This window comes from Giraffa tippelskirchi, chromosome 13, assembly GCF_054371585.1.
Source record: "Giraffa tippelskirchi isolate mGirTip1 chromosome 13, T2T-mGirTip1v1.2.pri, whole genome shotgun sequence".
NCBI classification, from domain to species: Eukaryota; Metazoa; Chordata; class Mammalia; order Artiodactyla; family Giraffidae; genus Giraffa; species Giraffa tippelskirchi.
In genome coordinates, this window is record NC_137287.1 from 76,700,001 (window position 1) to 76,727,746 (window position 27,746).

Sequence of the window (27,746 nt, forward strand, 5' to 3'; positions counted from 1 at the left end):
GAGTGCCTACTATCCACAGGTTTACAAATGGATTGGAGAAGAAGAAATGGAGTCCTTATTGAACCCACCCTGTTAGAAATATGAGATGAGCGGACAGTGATGGTCAGATCCATGGAGCACTTAACTCTCCTACTTGACTGTACCAAACGTGAGATGCAGAGAACATCCCAATTGGTATCATTCACACTTGAAGGCAATTTACTCAAAACTGAGTCTTTGGCCTCTACATTTCTCGCCATCTTTCCATGTACGCCACTACCATTGTTAACAGTAGCTGAAATGAAGGACTTAAAAGAGCAACTGAAACACGAAGATCTTAGGAGAAGGAAAACTAGGTCATCAAAAGAATGCTGGCGTGTAGTTACTAACCACCACTCCAGAGTACTTACAGTAACAACTGCATTCTCACAGTAATCCTTTAAAAGTAGATACTGGAATTAACACTGTATTACAGGTGAGATTCACCCGAGGTTCTACAGTGATGGGCAGTCCGGGATTGAACTCTGCCAGAGTCCAACACTACTGCTATTTGCTTGCCCATGTTAATTGGATAAACCTGGAAGCAAGTTTCTAACCTAACTTCATGACCAACTTATTTAAATAATGACCGAAATTTCTCCAAATATGATGGTCAATCCACAGAAGGAAATCAACAAACCACAAGCAAAAGAAAATTTGTTAAAGCATATAATCTGAGCTTCCCTGGTAGCTCAGATGGTAAAGTGTCTGCCTACAATGCGGGAAATCCGGGTTCGATCCCTGGGTCGGGAAGATCCCCTGGAGAAGGAAATGGCAACCCACTCCAGTACTCTTGCCTGAAAAATCCCATGGACTGAGGAGCCAGGTAGGCTACAGTCCATGGGGTTGCAAAGAGTTGGACACGACTGAGTCACTTCACTTCAGTTCATAATCAAATTGCTAAACATCAATGATAAAGGGAAAAACTTGACAGGTTTCAAAAAGGACACATTATGTACAGAGAAAAACTAGAATGGCAGCAGCGGGTGTTTGTTGGAAATATACAAGCTAAAAGTGGAGTGATATCCTTATGAACAAAAAGGAAAAATAACTTTTAACTTAGAATTCTAAACCTAGCTACATTATTTTTCAAAAATGAAAGTGAAATATTTCTTGAGACATAGAAAAGCTGAAAGAATTCATCACAAGCAGATGTCCAATACCAGAAATGTTAAGGGAAGTCCTTGGAGCAGATGAAAATAGTATTAGAAGTCTGGATGTATACACACAAAGAACATCAAAAATGGTAAATATATATATGTATACACATATAAAAACTCGATTCCCGTGTTTTTAAGTCTTCTTAAAAGACAATATTGGCTTTTTGAAGCAAAAATAATGAGGGTATATGGCATAACAAGGAGAACAAGAATGAGAACAGTAGCACAAAGTTTGGGAGAAAGAGGGCCCAAAGGCCGGATCCTGTATTCAAAATGGTATAATACCCCTTGAAGGCAGACTTTGCTAAGTTAACAATGTATACTGTTACGTTCTAAAGCAACCACTAAAATAACAGAGGTACAGCTAATAAGCAGGAAAGAAGATAGAGTCATAAACAGTATTCTACTGACCCAAAAGAAAAGGGAAAAAGGAAACAGGACAGATAGATTAAATAGAAAAACAAACATGAACATGGTCCATTTAAACCCAACCACATAAATGCTAATGGTCTAAACAACCCATGTGAAAGGCAAAGATTATCAGATGGCATAAAATAAGGAAAACCTGTCTATACAGTGCGTTCAAGAAACCCACTGCAAACCTAAAGACACAAATAGGACAAAAGTAAAAGAATATGCCATGGAGAAGAATATACCGTGTTAATACTCATCAGAAGAAATCTAGAGTAGCTGTCTTAATATCAGACAGTACATTTCAGAGCAAAGAATATAACCAGGAATTCTTTAAAGGTCACTTCACAATGATAAGAGGCTTACTTTATCAAGAATTCATACATTCAGGGACTTTTCTGGTAGTCTAGTGGTTAAGAGTTTGCCTTGCAATGCAGGGGATACGGGTGCCATACCTGCTTGGGGAACTAAGATCCCACATGCCATGGAGCAACTAAGCCCAGTGCTCTGGAGCCCTAATGCCGCAACTGCTGAGCCTGAATGCCACAACTGGAGAGAAAGATCCTGCATGATGCAACAGAGATACTGAGTGCCGCTACTAAGACCCGACACAGCCAAATAAAACTTTAAACATTTATTTTAAAAAAGACATACATTTTAAACGTTTGTGTGTCTAATTTTAGAACTTCAAAAGTATATAAAAGTGATGGAATTAAAAGATAGCCAACATATATTAAAATCAGAGATTAAATTCAGTATCCCCTTTCCAATACTTGATAGAACAAGTAGAAAATCAGTGGGGACTTGAACATTATCAACCAAGTTGCCCTAATTGACATTTTTAGAACACTATCCAACAAATGCAGAGTACATATTTGCTTCAAATGTACATGAGACCTTTAGCAAGGTATACCTATACTGTGGGCCAATAAAGCAAATCTTAATAAATTTAAAGGGATTTAAATGATGCAAAATATTTGCTATGACTACAATAGAATTATATTAGTATTATTAACAGAAAGACATCTAGAAAACCCTTAAATGTTTGGGATCTAATAAACTTATCATGTTGGTCAAAGCAGAAATCAAAAGGGGCATTAGAATATATTTTGAAATATAGACATTGGAAAACCATGGAAAATGGAAGCACACATATCAAAAGTTGAGATATAGCTAAATCAATGCTAAGAGGAATATTTATACCAAAAATTAAGAACTAAATCAATAACCTAAACATCTACCACCTAAGAAAGCTAGAATAAGAAGTTGAAAGTAAACCTAAAGCAGATAGAAGAAATGATGAAGAACAGAACATTTAAAAAAAGCAATAGAGTAAACCAATGAAGCCAAATGCTGCTTCTCCTGGGTGGATCAATAAGACTGACAAACCTCTAGCCAGATTAATTAGGATAAAAAGTACATGAGGGAACAGGTAATACAGATTCTACTGAAATTAAATTATATATTAAAATATAAGGAAATATTAAAAACTATATGCCAATAAATTTGACAACTTAGGTAAAATGGAGAAATCTTTTAAAAGACACAAATTACCAAAGCTCTCTTCAGAATTGTTCAGTCTCTCAGTCGTATCCAGCTCTTTGTGACCCGATGGACTGCAGCATGCCAGGCTTCCCTGTCCTTCACCATCTCCCAGAGTTTGCTCAAACTCGGGTCCTTTGAATCAGTGATGCCATCCAACCATCTCATCCTCTGTTGTCCCCTTCTCCTCCTGCCCTCAATCTTTTCCGGCATCAGGGTCTTTTCCAATGAGTCAGCTCTTCACATCAGGTGGCCAAATTATTGGAGTTTCAGCTTCAGCATCAGTCCTTCCAGTGAATATTCAGAGTTGATTTCCTTTAGGATTGACTGGTTTGATCTTCTTGCTGCCCCAAATAAACAGATTTTTAAAAAAACTATAGGTTATATACCTCATGAACATTGATACAAAAACTGTTTAAAAGTTTTAGCAAGTCAGTTCCAACAATATACACTTTGGCCACCTGATGCGAAGAGCCGACTCTTTGTAAAAGACCCTGATGCTGGGAAAGATTTAAGGCAACGGGAGAAGGGAGTGGCAGAGGATGAGATAACTAGATAGCATCCCTGACTCAACAGACATGAATTTGAGCAGACTTCTGGAGATGGTTGGAGGACAGAGGAGCTTGGCATGCTGCAGTCCCTGGGATTGCAAAGTTGGACACGACTTAGCAACTGAACAACCACAAATACAAAGGGTACAGGATTATGATCAGTAAGAATCACTCCAAAAATGTGTGGCATATGTAGGTGACTAATGCCTGAGATACTTACATAGTTTCCCATGGTCTAGGAACGGCATCATAAAGTGGCTGAAATTTACCCCATGCTTCTAAGGGGGTATAGATAGAACTGAGATGATCTGGTTAGGAGCTGGATTCCACAGGCCATGACGAAGACATGGCACAGCCAAATACATTTTTTTTTAGTCATTAAGATGGTAAATTTTATATCATGTGCTTTGTAATATCTATTTGGCTGTGCTGGATCTTAGTTGTGACACTTGGAATCTTTAGTTGCGGCATGTGGGATCTAGTTCCCTAACAAGGGATTGAATCCAGGCCCCCTGCATTGGGAGCACAGAGTCTTAACCACTGGACCACCAGGGGAGTCCCTCGTGTGTTGGTTTTTTTCAATTTCAATTTATTTTTAATTGGAGGATAATTGCTTCACAATATTGTGTTAGTTTCTGCCATACATCAACATGAATCAGCCATAGGTATATCATGTGTTTCATCACAAATTTTTTTAAACAAAATAATAAAGACCTCATCCTTTCCTAGTCCCTTTGCTCTGTTTCTGTCGTGTTTATGAGGTAGACATACATGTACAGCTGGGCTTCTGCCCCTCACTTCCCAGCTCGGCATTCAGTGACATCACGTTAATAGCTTGAAATTGGCCATGATGGGAATATTTGGCATCAAAGAAATTGGTAAACACTATAATTTTTTTTTTCTGTTGTTTTTGTTTGTAGTGCTGGTTGCTGAACATTTACCAGCCCTCCACTATGGTCAGCATAGGCATAGCTCTGGGTCTTACCTGCCACTGAACAATAAACTCACCACGGGCACAGTGCTAGGGGATGTTAAGGGTGGGCATTGAGTCATGTCAAGAGTATTAGTTCTGTTCATTGGTCCTAGGGGAAATAGACACAAAAAAGATCATCAGGACCTGATGCGGACAGTGTGTCAAGTCTGCAGTTCTGTTCCAGCCTCTACCCGACTGCTGCATTATTCTGTATCCTTGCTGCCTAGGACAGACCAAACCAAATCCCTGCAAACCCAACCAAGCCTGCACACCACCCAACTCTATGCAAATAAATCTAATTATTAATGGAGAGGTGGCCCAAAGCAAAGGATGGTTCTGGAGTCATCCTAATGCCATCAAAGGCAAAAAGATCCAGATAGTTAAGGCCATTAAGTGGTAAATAAAGTCTGACTGATAAGACTAGGACTCTTTCTTCAAACACCTGCTAATTGTTTACTAATCTGGCAACTTTGAGGAGCACTCTTAGCATGAGGGGGCTTCCTTGATAGCCCAGTTGGTAGAGAATCCACCTCCAATGCAGGACATCCTGATTCCATTCCTGGGTCGGGAAGATCCGCTGGAGAAGGGATACCCACTGAAGTACTCTTGGGCTTCCTTGATGGCTCAGCTGGTCAAGAATCCGTCTGCAGTGTGGGAGACCTGGGTTTGATCCCTGGGTTGGGAAGATCCCCTGGAGAAGGGAAAGGCTACCCACTTCAGTATTCTGGCCTGGAGAATTCCATGACAGTCCATGGAGTCGCAAAGAGCAAGAGTGGGACACAACTGAGTGACTTTCACGTCACCGAGCACTAGGAGGAAATCACTGGTGCCCCCTTGTGGCAAGTTTTGAAAAAGAGTGAACCCAGAACTGCCCAGAAACCGTGGAAAAGAAGTAGCCAGGTGAAGTACAGAACAGGGCAAGCTGCGGTGCCAGCCCTTGTGTTATGAAAGGGGGTGGGGGTGGCAAGCAGGTCTACACTGTCTCTAGAAATGTGCCAAGTCAGTGTAATGTTTCAGAAAATGTTTTTAAGAAATAGAGGCAGCTTGTTCTTATAGAAGAAAAGATGGCACAGCAAGTGTTAACTGAAGCCGTGTCAGCCTCATCCGGTCCTCCATCTGACAGCTTGCATCAGAGTCCCCTTGCACACTGATAAAAACGCACATTCCCAAACATCACCCAAACCCTACAGATTCAGTTTCTCTGGGAGCAAATGTGCAAAACAAGCACACGTGTCTTATGAACACTGATGTCTGAGAACCACATGAATTCAAAGATGAGCCAGAAATTCAAGTGGTTTGTCATTGTTGTAATAGCTATCTGTCACTGAACGGCTCCCGTGGTCTCTGTCCCTGATCAAAGGAGACTGAAGGGGCAGGACGATTAAGTATGATATGTGATCCTGGATGGATCCTGGTCCAGGAAAAGGATATTCATGAGGCAATTGATGACATTTGAAAAATGTCTGAGGATTAGTTAATAGCATTTCCATGTCAGTTTCCTTGTTTTGGAATATGGTCCATAATATGAGAATAACTTTGTGTGGGCACAGATGGTCACTAGACTTACCATGGTGATCATTTCATAACATATGTAAATGTCAAATCACAAATGTTGTACCCCTAAAACTAACATAATATGGTACATCAACTATATTTCAAGGTCCTTGCCTGTAATTCTCTGGAGATCCAGTGGTTGGTTAGGTCTCCAAGCTTTCGGTGCCAAGAACTTGGGTTCTATCCCTCATCAGGGAACTAAGATCACACAAGCTGTGGGGCACAGCACCAAAAAAGAGCCCTCGGTTTGATAATTGTACTATGATTGCTCAGTCACTTCAGTGTGCAACCAACTCCGTGCGACTCTCTGGACTGTAGTGTGCCAGGCTTCTCTGTCCATGGATTCTGCTAGGCAAGAATACCGGAGTGGGTTGCCATGCCCCCCAGCCAATCTTCCCAACCCAGGGATCGAACCCACGGCATCTCCTGCGTCTTCTGCATCGAAGGTGGATTCTTTACCGGTGAGCCACCTGGGAAGCCCCTACTATGATTAAATATATTTAAATATATATTTAAATTTGGGAAAGCTGGGTAGAGAGTCTCTAGGAATTCCTTGCACTATTTTTTGTTGTTGTTCAGCCAGTCAGTCAGTCATGTCCCACTCTCTGGGACCCCATGAACTGCAGCATGCCAGACTTCCCTATCCTTCACTATCTCCCAGAGCTAGCTCAAACTCATTGAGCCATTGAGCCAGTGATGCCATCCAACCATCTCATCCTCTGTCATCCCCTTTGCCTCCTGCCTTCAATCTTTCCCAGCATCAGGATCTTTTCTAAGGAATCAGCTCTTCACATCAGGTGGCCATAGTATTGGAGCTTCAGCTTCAGCATCAGTCCTTGCAAACAAAATCATTTCAAACTTTTAAGTTACAAGTTTTAAAAAAATTAAGCCTCCTATTTGGTAAGCACACGTTACATCCTTGTTACTTGAAGTGTGGTCCACAGACCAGGGGCATCAGCTACACCTGGGAATGAGGAAAGAGGCGCACATTCCAGACCGGTAGGTGGCAGGCAGCAGGTGCAACAATGCAGGCAACTTATATGGTGGCTTGTCTTGGGTGCCGGGGCTTCCCCGGTGGCTTAGATGGTAAAGAATCCGCCTGCATATGAGAGAACTGGGTTTGATCCCTGGGTCAGGAAGATCCCTGGAGGAGGGCATGGCAACCCACTCCAGTACTCTTGCCGGGAGAATCCCCATGGACAGAGGAGCCTGGCAGGCTACAGTCCATGGGGTCGCAGAGTTGGACACGACTGAGCGACTAAGCACAGCACAGCTTGGGCGCCAAGTACAAAGACAAGTAGATCTCCACGCCCATCCACCAGAATCTGAAAAGTTAATTCCCAGGCCTTAAAGGGCTCAACACCACCTTACTCTCGCGAGACTGCCTCTCTCGAAGTCAACGGCTGCTCACGCGGGAAGAGCCGGCGGGACACAGTCCGCGGACCGCGGAGGCGTGAGTGGCGGCTGACGGGCCGGTCCACTCGCAGGTCACCTGACAGTCACGCCCTCTCCGTGACCTCCTCGCATGCACTTGGACAGCGCCCTGGGTTCACAGAGGCTGTCCGGGGTTCTGACACGTGGAGATCCTCGTATCCTCGTGGAGACGCCAGCATCCCAGACAGGACAGGACACTGTCGTCTGTTCCAGCCCCAGACTTCCCTTCAGGTCTCTCTGGTCACCCTCATCCAGGCCCTGCAGCAGCTTGGGGCGGTGGCGTGAAAGACGGTCTCCAGAAGTTACTTTCATTCAGGCTCACCAAGGCTAGTCTTAAGAGTCCACCAGGTAAATGCCATCTCTTCTCATGTCATTTCCCCTTATCTGCATGCCCTCCCGCTAGCCCAGGCTGGAGGTCTTTCTTCCCAGGATCTCGGCCTTTCTCTCGAGCCAGTAGAATCAACCACACTGTCAGGTAAGGGCCCAGAGGGACCTGAGTGACCAGCCCAGTTGGCAGCCTCAGTGGCGGCCTCCTGTGGCAGTGGCGGCCCCAGGACCTTGGCACATGCTCAGGTGCAAAGCAGGGAAGAGGGGCACCTGGAGTGGGGGGCAGACACCACTGCCAGCCATCAGAAGGCCATCCGGTCATTTGTCTTTACTCCGGGCCAATGTCGGGGGGCTCCCCAGGTGGCTCGGTGGTAAAGAATCCGCCGGCCTGTGCAGGAGAGGCGGTCCTATCCCTGGGTAGGGAAGATCCCCTAGAGGAGGAAATGGCATCCCAGCCCAGTATTCTTGCCTGGAAAACCATGGATTCTTGCCACGGACAGAGGAGCCTGGCGGGCTTCAGCCTGTGGGGCCGCAAAGAACAGAACACAACTGAGCCGCTGAGCACCAGGCAAGGCCAGCCTCGGAGGAACACCATCACTGCAGACCAGGAACATCATCACTGCAGAAAGCGGGGAGGAGGCGGCGCTTACGGCCGGGGGCCATCGGAGGGAGCGCCTGGAGCCGCTGAAAGGTCTGAGCCTCATGACAGTTAATCGTTAAAAGGCTGGCGTGCAAAGGTCTCCCAGGACTCCTTTATCTCAGCCCCCGCTGTGAGTGAGTGTGTGTGAGAGAGAGTGTGTGTGTGTGTGTGTGCGCGCGCGCACGCACATGCGTGCGAAAGAGACCTTGAGATTGAGAATGACATAAAGATAGAAACGTCCTTAAAAATCCATCCAAACCTGCTGTGTGAAGTCAGAGCCACCTGACTCCACTGGCACAGAGACTTTCACTTCTGTCTCCCTCTCCTCCCCTCCCCAGCTTGGTTCTCAGGAAACATCATCTTCTAGAAGTGAGGCTCCTAAAGGAGAGGGCTGGGCTTGGGGTGGGGTTGGGGGGCTGCAGTGGGGTGTCTGAATTGTCAGAGAGGTTTAAGAAAAAAAATTTTTATGTATTTATTTTTGGCTGCTCTGAGTCTTTGTTGCTGCCTGGAGGCTGTCTTTAGTTGTAGTGAGCAGTGGCTACTCTATAGTTGTGGTGCACCAGCTTCTTGGTGCTTCCCAGCATGGGCTCTGGCAAGGGTGGGGAGCGTTCAGTACTTGTAGCTAAGCTGCCCCAAGGCATGTGAAATCTTTCTGGAGCAGGGATCCAACCCGTGTCCCCTGGCAGGCAGAGTCTTAACCACCAGACCTCCAGGAAAGTCCTCAGAGCGGGTTTTAAAGCCACTTTTGGAGAACTACCGCTACAGTTCTCATGCTCCTTTGACTAAGAATCATAGTGGGTAATTCTCACAGGTCTTGGGCAGGACACACGAAGATGCATTTTTTAAAAAGTTTTTATTGAGGATTTCCCTGGGGTCCAGTGATTAATAGTCCATGCTTCCAATGCAGGGGGCACAAATTCCACCACTAGTCAGGGAGCCAAGACCCCACAAGCCAGTAGGGGCCTGGCCAGAATTGAAGTATAATTGATTTACAATGTGTTAAGTTTCTGCTGTACAGCAAAGTGATTCAGTTATACACGTATAGATTTTTTTCATATTCTCTTCCATTATGGTTTATCACAGGATATTGAATATAGTTCCCTGTGCTATATAGTAGGACCTTGTTTATTTATCGTATATAATATAGCTTACATCTGCTAATCCCAAATTTCCAGTTCTTCCCTTCCCAGCCCACCTCAGCCTTGGCAACCACAAGTCTGTTCTCTGTTTGTGAGTCTATTTCTGTTTTGTAAATAAGTTCACTTATATCATATTTTAGATTCCACATATAAGTGATATCATATAATACTTGTCTTTCTCTATCTAACTTAAGTTATGATAATCTCATGTTGCTGCAAATGGCCTTGTTCCATTCTTTTTTTAAGGCTGAATAGTGTCCCATTGTCTATATGTACCACATCTTCTTTATCCATTCATCTCTTGATGGACACTTCCATGTCCTGGCTATTGTAAATAGCGCTGCAATGGACATTGGGGTGAGGTATCTTTTTGAATTCGAGTTTTGTCCAGGTATATGGAAGATGCAATTTTAGTAAATATTCCTAGGCAATTCGGATGAAGGAGGTCTAAAGAGCAGGGCTCTGTAGCAATGCTTCTCTTACATGCATTCCTAGGAAATTAGTTCATAGGCACGTTCTGATTCAGAGGGTCTGGGTGGAAGATGCATTTCCAAAAAGCTCTGAGGATATGCCAGTATTCCCAGCCTCAAGACCCGCTCAGGGTAGCAGGGCTGCATGGTTCGCAGTCTCGGTCAGTTGTACCCCCGACTCCTATGTTCTCTTACAGTGTGCTTTGCTCTGTTCTAAGCTTTCTGAATTTTCAGAACTACAACCGGATCTAGGAAAGCTACGGTAGTAATCTTGTGTAGTTTTCTCCCTGTTAAAAAATAAATAAAATGTGTGATTGCTTGAGCTTAGATAAAATTGTGTTAGACACCAAACAGAATGCAGTCTTGCCAGTCAGCTCAGAATGAGTCTATTTTGGAAAGGCACATAAAATTCAATAGAAAGTCTGCTGGGACCAGGTGTCTTCCGGTCTTTGGAGACGAAACTGCTAATTCAGGCTCCAGCTGCGACCATTTTTTTTTTTCTTCTCAATTTTTCTTTCTCTCATGGGAAAAAGACTTTTTGGTTCAATGACAGCAGAGCTCCACAACCCATTCAGAAAGAACCTCAAGCGTTCTCCAGTGTATTATATGCTAAACTATGTGCCTCTGGGGGCGGGGGGGACACCTGCTCAGTGCCCATGGTCATGGGACAGACGGCACTGTGGCTTTGGATGATCATGCAGAATCAGACTTTCAGAAAGGCCACGAGAGGCCCCTGAGATTCTTTAGTTGTTAAGGTTGTTGGAGATGTTCCTCCTATTTTAAAATTTTTTAAATTGTGGGTAACATATACATAACAAAATTTACCAATTTACTTTTTAAAATTATTTGTTTAGTTATTTATTTTTGGCCGTGCTGGGCTTTTGTTGCTGCTCAGACTTTTCTCCAGTTGCAGTGCATGGGCTTCTCATTGCAGTGGCTTCTCTTGTTGTGGATTGCCGGCCCTAGGGCATAGTAGCGCACGGGCTTAGTTACTCCACAGATGTGGATCTTCCCGGATCAGGGATCGAACCCGTGTCTCCTGCATTGGCAGGCAGATTCTTTACCACTGAGCCACCAGGGAAGCCCCAGATTAACTATATTTTAAGCAGGTCATTCAGTATTATGAAGTACATTCACATTATTGCATAACCATCACCACTCTCCAGCTCCAGAACTTGTTCATCACCCTAAACTGAAGCTCTGTGCAATCAAACAAGAACACCCTCCCCCTCCTCCCAGCCCCTGGTAACCACTGTTCTACTCTCCATCTCTGAATTTTACTACCTAGATACCTCCTAGGTCTCTGTCAGTGCAGGCTGTCATAAAAAATGACCACAGACTGGATGGCTTATACGACAGACATTGATTTTCTCATGGGTCTGGAGGCTGGAAGTCTGAGATCAGGGTGTCAGGATGGTTCTAGTGAGGGCTCTCTTCCTGGTATGCGAATGGCCACCTTCTCACTCTGTCCACACCTGGCAGGAGAATGGGGGAAGAAAGAGAAAGAGAGAGAAGGGGGACTTCCCTCGTGGTCCAGTGGCTAAGACTCCATGCTCCCAATTCAGGGGGCCCGGGTTTGATCCCTGGTCAGGGAACTAGATCCCACATGTGGCAGCTAAGAGTTGGCATGCCACAACTACAAGATCCTGCATGTTCCAACGCCCACTCTCTTGTTCGAGCTGAGCATAAACAATAATGCTGGGTCACAGGTTTGCTTGATACCGAAGACTTCCCCATGACTTCTGCAGATGTGGGGGAGAGTGTGTTTTATGGCCACCCAGGCCCACAGAATTGTCCACCTCACCTGTATCTCATTTTCTCTGCCATATACTATGTCATTAAGGCTTTTGACTTAGCAAAAAGCTACTTAGTCCAGAAAGAAATTGTGACACTTCTCTAGAAGCCAAAGAGAATTCCTTTCTGTCTGATTCACTAACTATTAAATAAATATTTATTCTCTTCCTCTATTCCTCCTAACAGGGGGCCAGCAAGCAATAAACATTTCCCAGCTCCTTATTACACCCTCGTGAAAAAAAGTCACACATTCTGGAGATCCACACCATATGACTATGTTGCCCCAGAGACCCACACTATCTGACTATACTGCCCCAACTTCCTTCCCTCATTTATAGACCCCTGATCTCCTCTACCCCTACTCTAGACAGTGTCCTGGGAGATTTCATGTAACTATCCCTTCTAACAGGCTAGCCTTAGGACTTCAACCATTTTTGAAGTTGAGGCTCAGTTTCATGTTGTAAAACCTTGGTGATACTCATCAAGGCGGTATGACAAGGCTCAAAAGAGTTCTAAGTAAATCCATAGCCATTTCAAGGCCATCATGAGTACTGTACATCAAAGTCTCATCATATCTGTAAAATATCCAGTCATCACACACCTCAGAAGTATGAGGTTTTGTAGAACTGTTTCCTGTCCTAACTGATGGAAACACATTGCACATGTTTGGTTTCCAACCTCAGCTGTATCCTCAGCACAGCTCAGCATCCTGCTTCCTGTTCCACTCAGCTGCCTCCTCCTCCAGCTTCTACTCTCCACAAGGCTCGTAACCCTCTCTCCATCTGCTCTCTCAGCTAGAACTTTGTTCTCATACACAGAGAAAATGAAGTCTCCAACTTTAGTCTATCCCTCTAAAGCTATTACATCAGCTGAAACTGGCTGATTTCCTCTTAAACTAAGTCAGAGGAATAGGGGGTAGATGCAGGGAGGGGCACTCTGATTGATTACAGTGTGCCTTAATTACTTTATCTTAGAATTAATGTGGTGATAGTTAGGAGTCAAACAGGGCTTCCCAGGTGGCACTAGTGATAAAGAACCTGCCTGCCAGCACAGGAGACACAAGAGAGGTGGGTTCAGTCCCTGGGTCTGAAAAATCCCCTGGAGGAGGAAATGGCAACCCACTCCATTCTTCTTGCCTGGGAAATCCCACAGACAGAGGAGCCTGGGGACTACAGTCCATGGGACTGCAGAGAGTCGGACACAACTGAGCTTCTAAGCACACAGGAGTCAAACATTCTTTGTGTCAAGTCTCACAGACCCACACGAAGCTGCATCTCTTTGATTATTCTTTTGCTGTCACATCTCTGTCTCCCTGACCACAGCCAAGAGAGAGTCTTAACTTTTAAGGATTCATGGGATTAGATTGAGTTCACTGAGATAATCCAATTTAATCTCTCGTTTTAAGGTCCTTAACCGTAATCACATCAGCAAAATCTCTTTATCCATTTTGATTTTGTTCAGTTGCTCAGTCCTGTCTGACTCTTTGCAACCCCATGGACTACAGCATGCCAGGCTTCCCTGTCCTTCACTATCTCCCTGAGTTTGCTCAAACTCATGTCCATTGAATCAGTGGTGCCATCCAACCATCTCGTCTTCTGTCATCCCCTTCTCCTCCTGCCCTCAGTCTTTCCCAGCATCAGGGTCTTTTCCAATGAGTCAGCTCTTTGCATCAGGTGGCCAAAGTATTGGAGCTTCAGCTTCAGCATCAGTCCTTCCAGTAAATATTCAGGGTTGATCTCCTTACTGTCCAAGGGACTCTCAAGAGTCTTCTCCAGCACTATAGTGTGAAAGCATCAATTCTTCAGGGCTCAGCCTTCTTTATGGTCCAGCTGTCACATCCATACATGACTACTAGAAAAACCTTAGCTTGGACTATAATGGACCTTTGTTGGCAAAGTAATGTCTCTGCTTTTTAATATGCTGTCTAGGTTTGTCATAGCTTTTCTTCCAAGGAGCAAGCGTCTTTTAGTTTCATGGCTGCAGTCACAGTCCGCAGTAATTTTGGATCCCAGGAAAATAAAGTCTGTCACCGTTTCCATTTTTTCCCTGTCCATTTTTATCCATGTAAGGGAACATATTCACAGGCTCTGGGGATTAGTACCAGGACATCTTTGAAGGGTCGTTATTCTGCCTATCACGCATGATATATTTTAAATGTTCAATAACTGACTTTCTTACCATAATTCTTTACAAGTGTGAGAGTGTAACACAGTGCGTCCAGTTCACTAATGTGAACTGTTATCTCAGTGACCACTTGTTAAACACAGATAGCGCTAAAGCCAAGAGGATTTGTTCCATCTATTCAAGCTGTCCTTCCAGAAGTAAAATCTAAAAATCTATGCACTGTAAGAAACACAGAGAAGCCCTCAAATGTCTGGAGATAAAGAAAAGTACTTAGGCATTTAATCAAGATGTTTAAATGGTTAAATTTGTCCTTTTAACTGAATGGTCAACTTTTTTTTAGCTCTGTGTAGAGATGGGCAAGGGCTTCCCAGGTGGCTCAGTGGTAAAGAATCCACCTGCCAATACAGGAGACATGGGTTTGATCCCTAGGTCGAAAAGATCCCTTGGAGAAGGAAATGGCAACCCACTCCAGTATTCTTTCCTGGAAAATCCCATGCACAGAGGAGCCTGAGGGGCCACACTCTGTGGAGTGGCAAAGAGGAAGACACAACTTAGGGACTAAGCAACAGCAACAGAGATGGGCAGTGACTTTAAATGAATACAGTTACGCATCGAAGCTATTGGTTTTCCCCAGTGTCCTTCCAAATCAAAAGGAGAAAGTCATTCTGAAAGACACCTTTTTTCCCAGAGTTACTATGATGATTGGACAACTTTGGAAATCAGCATAACCTGCAGATACATCTGCTCATTTGAAGAACTTGAAGTGATTCCTACAAAGCAGTAGTCCATAGGCAAGGTGGAGTGTACACAGTGGTCCTAAAACTGGACCCAGGTAGGCGCACTCTGTTTACTGTGTGTGATTCCTTTTGTTAGTTGATCACATTGGTTTTGAACTAAGCCCTAGCTCAAATCTCAGATCTTTTTATTTTTGGTGCCGCACTGGGTCTTTGTTGCAGCACTTGGGATCTTCAAACTTTGCTGTGGCATGTAACCCTGACTAGGGATTGAACCGGGCCCCCTGCATTAGAAGTGTGGGATCTTAGCCACCTGACTACAGAGGAGTCCCCAAATCTTGCTGAGAAAATTTTGAGCTAAAGAGACACAAACCACTTAATAAAAAAAAAAAAAAGAGTCTCGTAAGTGTTTTTCCAATTCTATTGGCAGCCTCCAGTGACTAAGGAATGTGTTTTCCATCATTTTGGGCGTCATCACCAAATAACTCTACATGAGGACAAATTTTGGCAGTCTCTTCAGATGGCATCTTTTAACTAAGATTTGTTGAACAAAAATCACTTTCATCACTTTTGTTAGGAACTGTCAAAAGAGTAAATTCTATGTAATCACTTCTCAAACGATGAATGCACGTGAATTAGAATTCTTGGTGCAAGTTTACATCAAAATGGAAACATTCTCATGACTGTAGATCCTCATATTTTTTTCTTAAGCTATGTGAAATTGAGCTGAATATCTTTATTTCTTCACTGATCTTAAACACTTTTCTTCTCATTGGAGAACATTTTGACAAATGGATTAAATATATTTCTCCTTACATTACATGGCTTATTTATTTTTCTTTATGGCAAGTGATACTAGTTTTTTACTCGTATGTGGTAGTCACATACACTTTTCTTTTAAAATACATTTACATTAGTAGACATCAGTCAAATTAAAGAAAATGTGTACACTGAAATTTAGGAAACACTGACGAAACAAAATAAAAGGTGTTTACCCAAGTGCCTGCAAATAATAAACACACAGCAAAAGGTAGCTACTACTTTTTAAGCATTTTGTCTTATTTTTTAGTTAAATTACTGTGAAATCATATGGTTCTATTATTTCATTGACAATTTAAAATCAACTCAACAAATAGATACTGCCTGCCCATACATACTAGGCCACAGGAATTCAAAGATGAAAATGAAGGAAATAGCGCCTGCTTTCAAGAGGCTATCATTTTAGTGGGAAGAGAGATACTAAGCAACCAGTAATGGCACAATGTTTTACTTCTGGGACTTCCCCAGTGACCCAGTGGTTAAGATTCTGCCTTTCAGTGCAGGGGATGCAGGTTCAGTCCTTGGTCAGAGAACTAAGATTCCACTTGCCTTGCTGTGAAGGCCAAAAAAAAAAAAAAAAGACCCTCAAAAAATAAAAAGGACCAATGCTCTATTTCTTATTACAGACCTGTGTATATGAAAGTGCAAATGGAGTCAGTAGTGGCAAGAGAACTCTCTAAATCAGAGACAGGAGGCCATCAAAATAATGTGACTTATGCACATCTCAACCTGGATGGATTATGACCTTTTGACCTAATGAAATCATCCAGAACATCTGCTAGAAACTTCTACTGTCTTTCAACTTATCAGACACTCACCCTAGAAAATTAGCTTGTGACAGTCTATCCACTCATCAGCCCCCCCGCACCCTAAAACAATCTGTGGTTCCTTAAGGACAATATATTTTCTGACTGACATCGGAGTTGACCACAATTATTGTTAGGCAACTTTGAACAACTTTATGGCTTTTGTCTTTATAAGCTTTGACCCTTTCTCTTTTCCAGAACATTCTTTTAGGGGTTACCCAAATCTGTCTTCTGAATTGCAATTCTTAAATCCCAAATAAACTCTTATTTGCAGCCTCCTGCATTATGCTTTTGGTTGACATTACAAAGTGCTATAGGGCTTCCCTGGTGGCCCAGACTGTAAAGAATCTGCCTGATGTGCAGGAGACCTGGGTTTGATCCCTGGGTTGGGAAGATCCCCTGGAGAAGAGGGAATGGCAACCTACTCCAGTGTTCTTGCCTGGAGAATTCCATGGACAGAGGAGCCTGGTGGGCTATATTAGTCCATGGGGCCGCAAAGAGTCAGACACGTCTGAGCGAGTAACATTTCCACTTTCACAAAATGCTATAGAAAGTGGTCCAGTGGTTAAAACTTCTCGTTTCTAGTGCAGGGCGTGCGGGTTCATCCCTGGTCGGGGAACTGAGAGTCCACATGTCATGTGGCATGGGCCAATTAAAAAAAAAAAAAGATGGACAACAACAAATGTTGTAAGACAGCCTATGGAATGGAGAAAAATACTGCAAACTATATATCTGATAAGGGTTTAATGTTAACAATATATAAGGAACCCAATAGCAAAAAGAAAAGAAAGTGCTGTAAGAGCACAGGGGAAGTGGGTCGGGAACTTTTTAAGGAGGAAAGCGATTGAGCAGAAATGTGAATGGTGAGTAGAGGGAGTGAGCTTATGAACAGGAACAGAGGGAGAGGAGGCTTTGTAGGAAGGAACCCTGAGGACCTAGGGTGCCAAGTTTCAATTGCCTCATTGTGGCTAGCATAGGAGCCACTGAGTGATTTTGTGATTTTGCTCTGCAGGTTAGAAAATTCACTCAGGCAGGTGCCATGTGAAGAGACCACTGGAGGGAACCAGGCTAGAGGCAGGAGTGACAGGCAGCCCATGGGAGAACTGAAACGGCCAAACCAGGGCAGAGCAAGGAGAGCGTGGGCCCCTGGCCCGGTGGAAGAGCTGGCCTCCGTGAGAATGGGAGGTGCAGAGTGAGGGGAGGCCCTCTCCAGCCCTCCCCCCAAACCCTCCAGCTTTCTAGAGAATCCTGCAGTCAGTGCTGCTTTCTCTTAGTCAAACCGGAGCTGCATTCTTTGCAGCCACACGATGACACTGTCATGTAAAATAACAGGAACTGTTCAGTTTCCAAATCAAGCAACTGTTGATTGCCTTGTCTTTGGAAATCAGTATTCCATTCACCATACTGCAAATGCCTGCTAATGAATGTGACTGGAACAGATGTTAAAATAATGTTTTGGGCAACTAGGGTGCTCTGTGAACAAGGTTAGAATCTTCCCATTACAATTTTCCAACACCACACACCTGGCATCTTTGCTAATTGAAACTGCTGGATATCATTCGCCATAAATTCTCCTCATAGGGCTAATGGCACAGGAAATTATGCCAACTGAAGCAAAACAGGGCACATAATAAACATTGGCAAAAACCAGCAACTGTGATAGCAGCTTTGCATATGGAAAGTAAAATCAAGTTTTCTTCTTGGAACATGTTTTTTTTTTTTTCTTCTCCTTTAAGTGGGATGCATAAAACAAAATAAGAAATGTTTACTACATTTCCTTCGTAAGGTAAAAATCCACTGGTTATGGAAACAGCAATAAAGATCATACAAAGGATCCTACTCAAGATTTTCTCTGGTTTCTGGAAGGTGGTTTCGACAACCTGGTACAGGTCTTCCACATCAAATACTCAAGACAAATCTGGCTGTTTAGAGCCAGTCACTAAAGACATAGAACTCTCCCATCCACTGCAGTGCTTCTCTGTTTCTTTGTCCTCACTTATTTGGGTTAAGGAAACTTTAATAGGGTTTCCCTAGTAGCTCAGCTGGTAAAGAATCCGCCTGCAATGCAGGAGACCCCAGTTTGATTCCTGGATTGGGAAGATCCCTTGGAGGAGGGCACAGCAACCCACTCCAGTATTCTTGACTGGAGAATCCCCATGGACAGAGGATCCTGGTGGACTGCAGTCCGTGAGGTTGCAAAGAGTCAGACATGACTGACTGACTAAGCACACAAACCTTAGTAATAATAGTAACAGTAATAATATTGGGACTCCCTCATGGTCCAGTGGTTGAGAGTCCACCTGCCAATGCAGGGGACATGGGCTTGATCCCTGGTCTGGGAAGATCCCACATGCCTTGGAGCATCTAAGCCTGTGTGCCACAACTACTGATCCTGCAAGATGCAACTACTGAAGCCCATATGCTAGAGCTCGTGCTTTGCAACAAGAGAAGCCACTGCAATGACAAGCCCAGACGCTGCAACAAGAGTAGACCCTGCTCTCCGTAACTAGAGAAAGCCCGTGTGCAGCAAGAAGACAGAGCAACCAAAAATAAATAAATAATTAAATAAAACAATAAAAATCAAGGACAATAAATCCAAGTTGATGAAAATAAGAACTTAAAAAAAAAAAAAAGACTACAAAGAGAAAATTACAGTCCTCCCTTGCTCTCCTGGGGGATTTGTTCCAGGACCCCTTGGAGATATCCAAATCGATGGATGTTCAAGTTGTTTATATAAAATGGTGTATATTTGCATATAATCTACAAACAAGCTTGCTTATACTTTAAATCCCCTCTAGAGTACTTATAATCCCTTATAATGTAAATATTTTGTAAATAGTGCAGAGAATTCAAGTGTTGATTTTTTGAACTTTCTGGATTTTTTTCTGAATGTTTTCAACCCACAGTTGGTTGAATCCAGATGTCGAACCTGAAGATATGAAGGGCAATGAAAAATAAACATAGTTCACAGGACACCTCCCAAGACTGCTGCCGCCAGTGCCCCTGTCCCAGCAGCAGGCCGCTGCTGACCCACACAGGAGACCCTCCAGCATGAGCAGCACAGATGTTAGAAGCTCTCCTATGGAGATGCCCACATGAGAAAGAACTGAGGAAATTCCCATGACTACAGAGAGAAACTCAATTCTGAGTCCACACTGAAACCCGAGGTCCATCAACAGATGAACGGATAAAGAAGATGTGGTACATATATACAATGGAATATTACTCAGCCATAAAATGGAACTAAAACTGGGTCATTGGTAGTGATGTGGATGAACCTAGAGTCTGTCATACAGAGTGAGGTTGAAGATGCAGTGGAGAATCTTATGGCAGAAATTGGTGGCTCTTTTCTAGAAACTAAAATGGGTATGATCGTTGTGGCATAGAACAGAGGCAGGTTTTTTTTTTTTTTAATGAAAAAAAATAAACAAGGTTCTCCAGAAACTAACTTCAACTGGGGAATTATAAACCAGGAGTATGACAGCAGATGGGAGAAGGAAACTTATAAATGCTGTTGGAACAAGTCTACAGCTGGGTAGGAGGTGGGCAAATCTATTTGAGTCCCCAAACTGCAAACTATTACAAGTGGGTTAAAAAATTAAAACATATAAAATCTATAAAGCACTAGCTCAACCAGCTGGGAAAGAGAAACACACTTGTGAATGAAGAAATCAAAGATATTATCAGTTCTAAGATGTTGGGATATTAAAAAAAATTAAAACAAGGAGAATGGACTACCTTTTCAGTTCAGTTCAGTTCAGTCGCTCAGTCGTGTCTGACACTTTGCGACCCCATGAATCGCAGCATGCCGGGCCTCCCTGTCCATCACCAGCTCCCGGAGTCCACCCAAACCCATGCCATCGAGTCGGTGATGCCATCCAGCCATCTCATCCTCTGTTGTCCCCTTCTCCTCCTGCCCTCAATCTTTCCCAGCATCAGGGTCTTTTCAAATGAGTCAGCTCTTCGCATCAGGTGGCCAAAGTATTGGAGTTTCAGCTTCAGCATCAGTCAATGAATATTCAAGACTGATCTCCTTTAGGATGGACTGGTTGGATCTTCTTGCAGTCCAAGGGACTCTCAAGAGTCTTCTCCAACACCACAGTTCAAAAGCATCAATTCTTCGGCGCTCAGCTTTCTTCACCATCCAACTCTCACATCCATACATGACTACTGGAAAAACCATAGCCTTGACGAGATGGACCTTTGTTGGCAAAGTAATGTCTCTGCTTTTAAATATGCCGTCTAGGTTGGTCATAACTTTCCTTCCAAGGAGTAAGTGTCTTTTAATTTCATGGCTGCAATCACCATCTACAGTGATTTTGGAGCCCCAAAAAATAAAGTCTGACACTGTTTCCACTGTTTCTCCATCTATTTCCCATGAAGTGATGGGACCAGATGCCATGATCTTAGTTTTCTGAATGTTGAGCTTTAAGCCAACTTTTTCACTCTCCTCTTTCACTTTCATCAAGAGGCTCTTTAGTTCTTCTTCGCTTTCTGCCATAAGGATGGTGTCATCTGAATATCTGAGGTTATTGGTATTTCTCCCGGCAATCTTGATTCCCGCTTGTGTTTCTTCCAGCCCAGCGTTTCTCATGATGTACTCTGCATATAAGTTAAATAAGCAGGGTGACAATATACAGCCTTGACGTACTCCTTTTCCTATTTGGAACCAGTCTGTTGTTCCATGTCCAGTTCTAACTGTTGCTTCCTGACCTGCATACAGGTTTCTCAAGAGACAGGTCAGATGGTCTGGACTACCTTTTACACTTAAACAATTTTTGACATTTCCCACATGACCCTTGGACATCACAAAGATGTAATCTTTTCACCTTTTAAAAAGAGAGAGACTAGAAATAATTGGGGCTTTCCTGGTAGCTCAGCTGGTGAAGAATCTGTCTGCAATGCAGGAGACCTGATTCAATCCCTGGGTTGGGAAGATCCCTTGGAGAAGGGATAGGCTACCCACTCCAGTATTCTTGGGCTTCTCTGGTGGCTCAGATGGTAAAGAATTCACCTGCGGTGTGGGAGACCTGGGTTGGGAAGATCCCCTGGAGAAGGGCATGGCAACCCACTCTAGTATGCTTGCCTGAAGAATCCCCATGGACAGAGCCTGGTGGGCTACAGTCCATGGGGTTGCAAAGAGTCAGACACAATTCAGTGACTAAGCAAAGAAATAATCGAGTTTGTTTGCTATGCTCCATATTTTTTAATTAAAAGAATTTTATACTGTCATGTAGTTGATTTACAATGTGTTAATTTCTGATGTACAGCAAAGTGATTCATATATATATATATATGTGTGTGTGTGTATATATATATATATATATATATATACACACACACACACAAACATTTTTAAAATGTTCTTTTCCATTATGGTCTATCACAGGATGTTGAATATAGTTCCTTGTGCTATCCAGAGTGTGTGTGCTAAGTCACTTCAGTCATGTCTGACTCTGCGATCCTATTAGACTGTAGCCTGCCAGGCTCCTCAGTCTGTGGGATTTTCCAGGCAAGAGTATTGGAAAGGGTTGCCATGCCCTTCTCCAGGGGCTCTTCCCTAACCTAGGGATCGAACCCTTGTCTCTTATGTCTCCTGCACTGGCAGGTAGGTTCTTTACCACTAGCACCACCTGGGAAGCTCTGTGCTATACAGTAGGACCTTGTTATTTATCCTTCCTGTATATAATAGTTTGCATCTGCTAATCCCAAACTCCCACTCCATCCCTCCCCTCCATATTTCTTTATTAGTTTAACACCATTGTAATCCCTTCATGGAATAAACTGTCAAATCAAAAAAGACACTCAACCTTCCCTAAGTTAAGTTTGTATTGTTATTTTCAGTTGCTAAGTTGTGTCCAACCCTTTGCAACCCCATGAACTGCTGCATTCCAGGCTACCCTGTCCTTCACTATCTCCCTGAGTTTGCTCAAACTCATGTCCATCGAGTCAGTGATGCCATCCAACCATCTCATCTTCTGTCATCCCCTTCTCCTCTTGCACTCAGTCTTTCCCAGCATCAGGGTCTTTTCCAATGAGTCTGCTCTTCGCATCAGATGGCCCAAATATTGGAGCTTCAGCTTCAGCTTCAGCATCAGTCCTTCCAATGAATATTCAGGACTGATTTCCTTTAGGATGGACTGTTTGGAACTCCTTGCAGTCCAAGGGACTCTCAAGAGTCTTCTCCAGCACCACAGTTCGAAAGCATCAATTCTTTGGTGCTCAGCCTTCTTTATGGTCCAACTCTCACATCCACACATGACTACCAGAAAAACCATAGCTTTGACTATATGTACGTTTGTTGGTAAAGTGATGTCTCTGCATTTTAAAACACTGTCTAGGTTTGTCATAGCTTTTCTTCCAAGGAACAAGCGTGTCTTAATTTTGTGGCTGCAGTCACTGTCCGCTTTGATTTTGGAGTGTGAGAAAATGAAATCTGACACTGTTCCCACTTTTTCATCTATTTTCCATGAAGTGATAGGACTGGATGATATTTACTTCATTTTTTGAATGTTGAGTTTGTATTATATTGGTAAAATGATGTTAATATCAATATTCCAAACTTGGCATATTTTATGGGAAGATCTTGGAGATTTATAAATGCCTTTACTATCTCTCTTGTATTCTTACTTTCAGGGGAAATACAATTCCTTCTTTATGAAATAGTAAGACACTGACCCCCACAGAGAGCTTGACTTTCCTCCATCCTGATGCTGAGTTTACTGTAATCTATTAACATTAACCACAGCTATTCAGTCTCATGGTTTTCCTTGGCCACTCAGTGGTAGAGAATCCGTGTGCCAAGCAGGAGACACGGTTCAATCCCTAGGTTGGAAAGATCCCCTGGAGAAGGAAATGGCAACCCACTCCAGTATTCTTGCCTAGGAAATCCCATGGACAGAGGAGCCTGGCAGGCTACAGTCCATGTGGTTGCCAAGACTGGGACACGACTTAGCAATTAAACAGCAATAACATTTAGTCTCTTGGTCATACCTGTGTGTTCTTCCCTCAGATACTTGTCTGAAGGCTCAGAGATAAGATAGGATTTGTTCTTCGGGAAATGGCGATTACAGAACACTATGGAAAGGACTATAGCAGGACTTATACACTACTGATACATCAAAGAGTAGACACCCTTGTACAGGCTTGTGAGCTGATGTTGCTAAGAGAACAGGGGGATATTCAGTGAGTTGAGCGGGGATTCCAGTACCCTTTTTAATCCAGATGCAGACACATTTCAGGAAAGCAGGCTGCCGACCCAAGATCCAGACACATAAGAATCAATTCCATAGGACTGAACTGAGAGAAATTTCACTGCAGTATTTTGTTTCAAATATTGCTGCCATTAGTTTTAAGACTCGAATTCCCATGAAAATAGTAGGAAGCCTTTTCTCTGTCTTTTTTTAAATTAATTTCTATTGATGTGTAGTTGCTATACAATGTTGTATAAGTTTGTATTGTACAGCAAAGTGAATCAGCTCTATGTATACATATATTCCCTCTCTTTTGGATTTCCTTCTCATTTAGGTCACCACAAAGCATTGAATTGAGTTCCCTGTGCTATACAGTAGGGTCTCATGAGTTATCTATTTTATACATAGTATCAATGGTGTGTATGTGCTGATCCCAACCTCCCAGTTCCTCCCTTTCCTCCTTGAGTGTCCATAAGTTTGTTCTCTACATTTGTATCTCTGTTTCTGCTTTGCAAATAAGATCATCTGTACTATTTTTCTAGAGTCCACATATATGTGTTAATCTTTCTCTGTCTTTTTAAGCTATAGCTCTCAATTTAGTATCCCATGCTTTCATAAACTGAAACATTTGTACATTTTTAATGGACACGCTTTTTCAAACTTTTGTCCATTTTAGTGGTATCTGATTTTCACTGACCCCTCAGAATTCAGAAAGCAAACACTTTTACTGAATCACCTCAGTTTTCATACTATCATTATTTGTATAGGTTTCATAATAATTCATCCTCCTTTCTACCAGAAAGTAATGGGAAAATCACTAATGCAATTAGGATCCTATCCAGAGTGCTCTATTTGAGAATGATTCTTATTTAGTCAGGTGTGGTAAATAGAGTGTCTTAGGCTTGGTTGTTGCCAAATTGTGTACGGTTAGGTTTACAGAGTAAACTCAAGTTGGCCTAATGAGTAATTAATTTTCTTGCCACACTCATGTTAATAATTAAATCAACCAAATCCAATGAAACCAGTCTTCTTGTGTCAGAAATAATCTTTGGTGATTATTTCTGATTGCAAGTGAAGGAAACTGTCAGAATAATTATGCAAAACTTGGAAACAGACAAAAGAGATTTCTGGCAGTTCTTTCAGTGCAGTGCTAAATTTGCTCTTTGATTTTCTTTCTATCGATTGGATTGTTTTACAGCTCTTTAAGGGTTAATCTAAACAGGTTTGATAGTGATGCAGATAATCTGTCTGGTGGAAAAGATAACCACAAGAGTTCCTGTCTATTGCCCTGTAAGATATTGTACAGGTTTTAATCTAACCCAGCATTTTTATCCTAAAAATCCTGTATTAAATTGCCTGTAAGTGCTCCACTCTGCAAAGGCTCCTGGAGCTGTTCATAGCATCTTTCTGGATTCCTCGTTCATTAATGAGTTGGATAAAATCTTTGAAATGTGCTTTTATATATTTGCATTAAGGTTATGATTTTACCTATTTTAGTAGAGGTTAAAAATATTTGTTAAATAAATGCAGAACCCCACAGATGCAGATGCAGACTGTGCACTTTTAAAATATATTTATTTATTTATTTGGGTACACCAGGTCTCAGTTGCAACATGTGGAATCTTTAGCTGCGGCATGCAAACTCTTAGTTGTGACATGTGAGATCTAGTTCCCTCACCAGGGATCAAATCCAGGTACCCAGCGTTGGGAACATGAAGCTGTAGCCACTGGACCACCAGGGAAGTCAGCAGACTGTGCACTTTGAAGATGGGAGAAGGGGGCTGAAATTTAGCCCGGGCTACTGCCACTAATCCTCTTCCTGTCATGAGGCTGCATCCATTCAGAGGAAGGGCATCTTTTTCTTACACAAAGATGTGCCTCTGGGGATTAACAGATAGGCACTACTATATATAAAACAGATCAACAGCAAGGACCTACTGTACAGCACAGGGAATTATATTAAATATTTTTTTTAATAATCTATAATGGAAAAAAATCTGAAGAAGTGTGTGTGTGTGTATATATATATCTGAATCACTTTGCTGTACACTTGAAACTAACACAACATTGTATATCAACTGTGTATGTGCGTGCTTGGTTGTTCAGTTGTGTCTGACTCTTTGCATCCCCATGGGCTCCTGTCAGGCTCCTGTCCATGGAATTCTCCAGGCAATAACCCTGGAGTGGGTTGCCAGTTCCTGCTCCAGGGGATCTTCTTGACCAAGGGATAGAACCCATGTGTCCTCCTGCACTGGCAGGCAAATTCTTTAGCACCGCCCCACCTGGGAATGGTGGTTTCCATTCCACAATAGAATCTTACTCAGCCATTAAAAAGAATGAAATAATGCCATTTGCAGCAACACAGATGCTCCTAGAGATTACCATACTATCTGAAGTCAGACAAAGACAAATATCATATGCTATCACATGTGGAATCTTAAAAAAATGATACAAATGAACTTATTTATAGAAATAGACTCACAGACATAGAAAACAAACTTAATGAACAAACTTAATGGTTATAGAAATAGACTCACAGACATAGAAAACAAACTTAATGGTTTTCAAAGGGGATAACAGGAGGAGGAGAGATATAAATTAGGAGTTTGGAATTAATGTATACACACTACAATATATAAAATAGATAAACAACAAGGAACTACTGTATAGCATTGTAAACAACTGTGGGTAGCTCAAATGGTAAGAATATGCCTACAGTGTGGGAGACCTGGGTTCGATCCCTGGGTCAGGAAGATGCCCTGGAGAAGGGCATGGCAACCCACTCCAGTATTCTTGCCTGGAGAACCCCATGGATGGAGGAGCCTGGTGGGCTACAGCCTGTGGGGTTGCAAAGAGTCAGACACGACTGAGCAACTAACACACACTGTAGAGCACAGGGAACTATACTCAAGGTATCTTGTCAGTTCACTTCAGTTGCTCAGTTGTGTCCGACTCCACAACCCCATGGACTGCAGCAGGCCAGGCTTCCCTGTCCATCACCAACTTCTGGAGCTTGAAGGTATCTTATAATAATCTATAATGGAAAAAATATATACATATATAGAAATATCTGAATCACTTTGCTGTTTACTTGAAACTAACACATTGTAAGTTAACTATACTTCAATTAAAAACAACTAAAAACGATATGTGTACATAACAGCACACTAATAACCTCAAAACATTTCAAACACTATACAGAATTACACGGTGGACTGTGTCAATACCTAGAGTGTTTCTATAAACCAACAGTACATGAAAGAGAGTAGAATTTTAAAAAATGTAAACTACTTGATCATAGGGTCATGCAGCCCCAGCCCCACAACCCCAGTGATAATAGAATAAATTTGTACAGCATGTATACACTTAAGAGAGGATGGCAAAATTGCAATGAGTGTGTAACAGTCCAACTCCGTTGCAGCTGGAGAGGATTAGAGCCTTGTTGTGGAGGCTCTAACTTCATGCTGTGTCTAAGGAGAGCTGCAGAATGTTTTTCAAGAAGCAACTTGATGACAGCAGTATTATGGGAAGTCTTGATGACCACTTGGATAAAGATGAATGTGGCATAGAGCTGGCTCCAGCATCCCTGAAAACTGGCAGGAGATTGAGAGTGAAAGATTCTCCATTTATACAGTAACAGTCTGAAACGATGTATTAATAAATAGTATCAAGCTTGACATTGATTCTGTTTCTATAAATTGAGTAAATTTCTACTTTGGTATTCATTTTTTGTATATTTTTATTGAAAAGTACAGTTGAATTACAATGTTGTGTTAATGTCTGCTGTACAGCAAAGTGATTCAGTTATACATATATATTTTTTCATCTTCTTTTCCATTATGGTTTATCACAGGATATTGAATATTGTTGTCTGTGCCATGCCAGTAGGACCTTGTTTTATTTATTTTTTAATATTTATTTATCTATTTGGCTGTGTTGGGTCTTAGTTGTGGCATGCAGGATCTTCATTGCATCATGTGAGATCTTTCCTTGCAGCGTGTGGACTCTAGTTGTGAACTCTGTCACTCCAGAGCTCATGGGCTTAGTTGACCTGTAG

At 42.6% G+C, this 27,746-nt stretch overlaps 2 long non-coding RNA genes across 2 annotated transcripts in view; one reads left to right on the forward strand and one right to left on the reverse strand.

The window, feature by feature from the left end:
- The window catches only part of LOC145531410 (uncharacterized), a 9,046-nt gene extending 4,830 nt beyond the window's left edge, over positions 1–4,216 (reverse strand). Inside the window, exon 1 of the long non-coding RNA XR_014072409.1 lies at positions 3,144–4,216. This is a non-coding gene — a long non-coding RNA (uncharacterized LOC145531410). The remainder of the gene's footprint in view (positions 1–3,143) is intronic.
- Positions 4,217–7,635: 3,419 nt separating this feature from the next.
- LOC145531409 (uncharacterized) lies at positions 7,636–27,366 on the forward strand. Its single transcript, XR_014072408.1, has 4 exons — positions 7,636–7,874; positions 8,047–8,118; positions 8,471–8,661; positions 27,111–27,366. It is a non-coding gene; the product is annotated as an uncharacterized LOC145531409 (long non-coding RNA).
- The last annotated feature ends 380 nt before the right edge of the window (positions 27,367–27,746 follow it).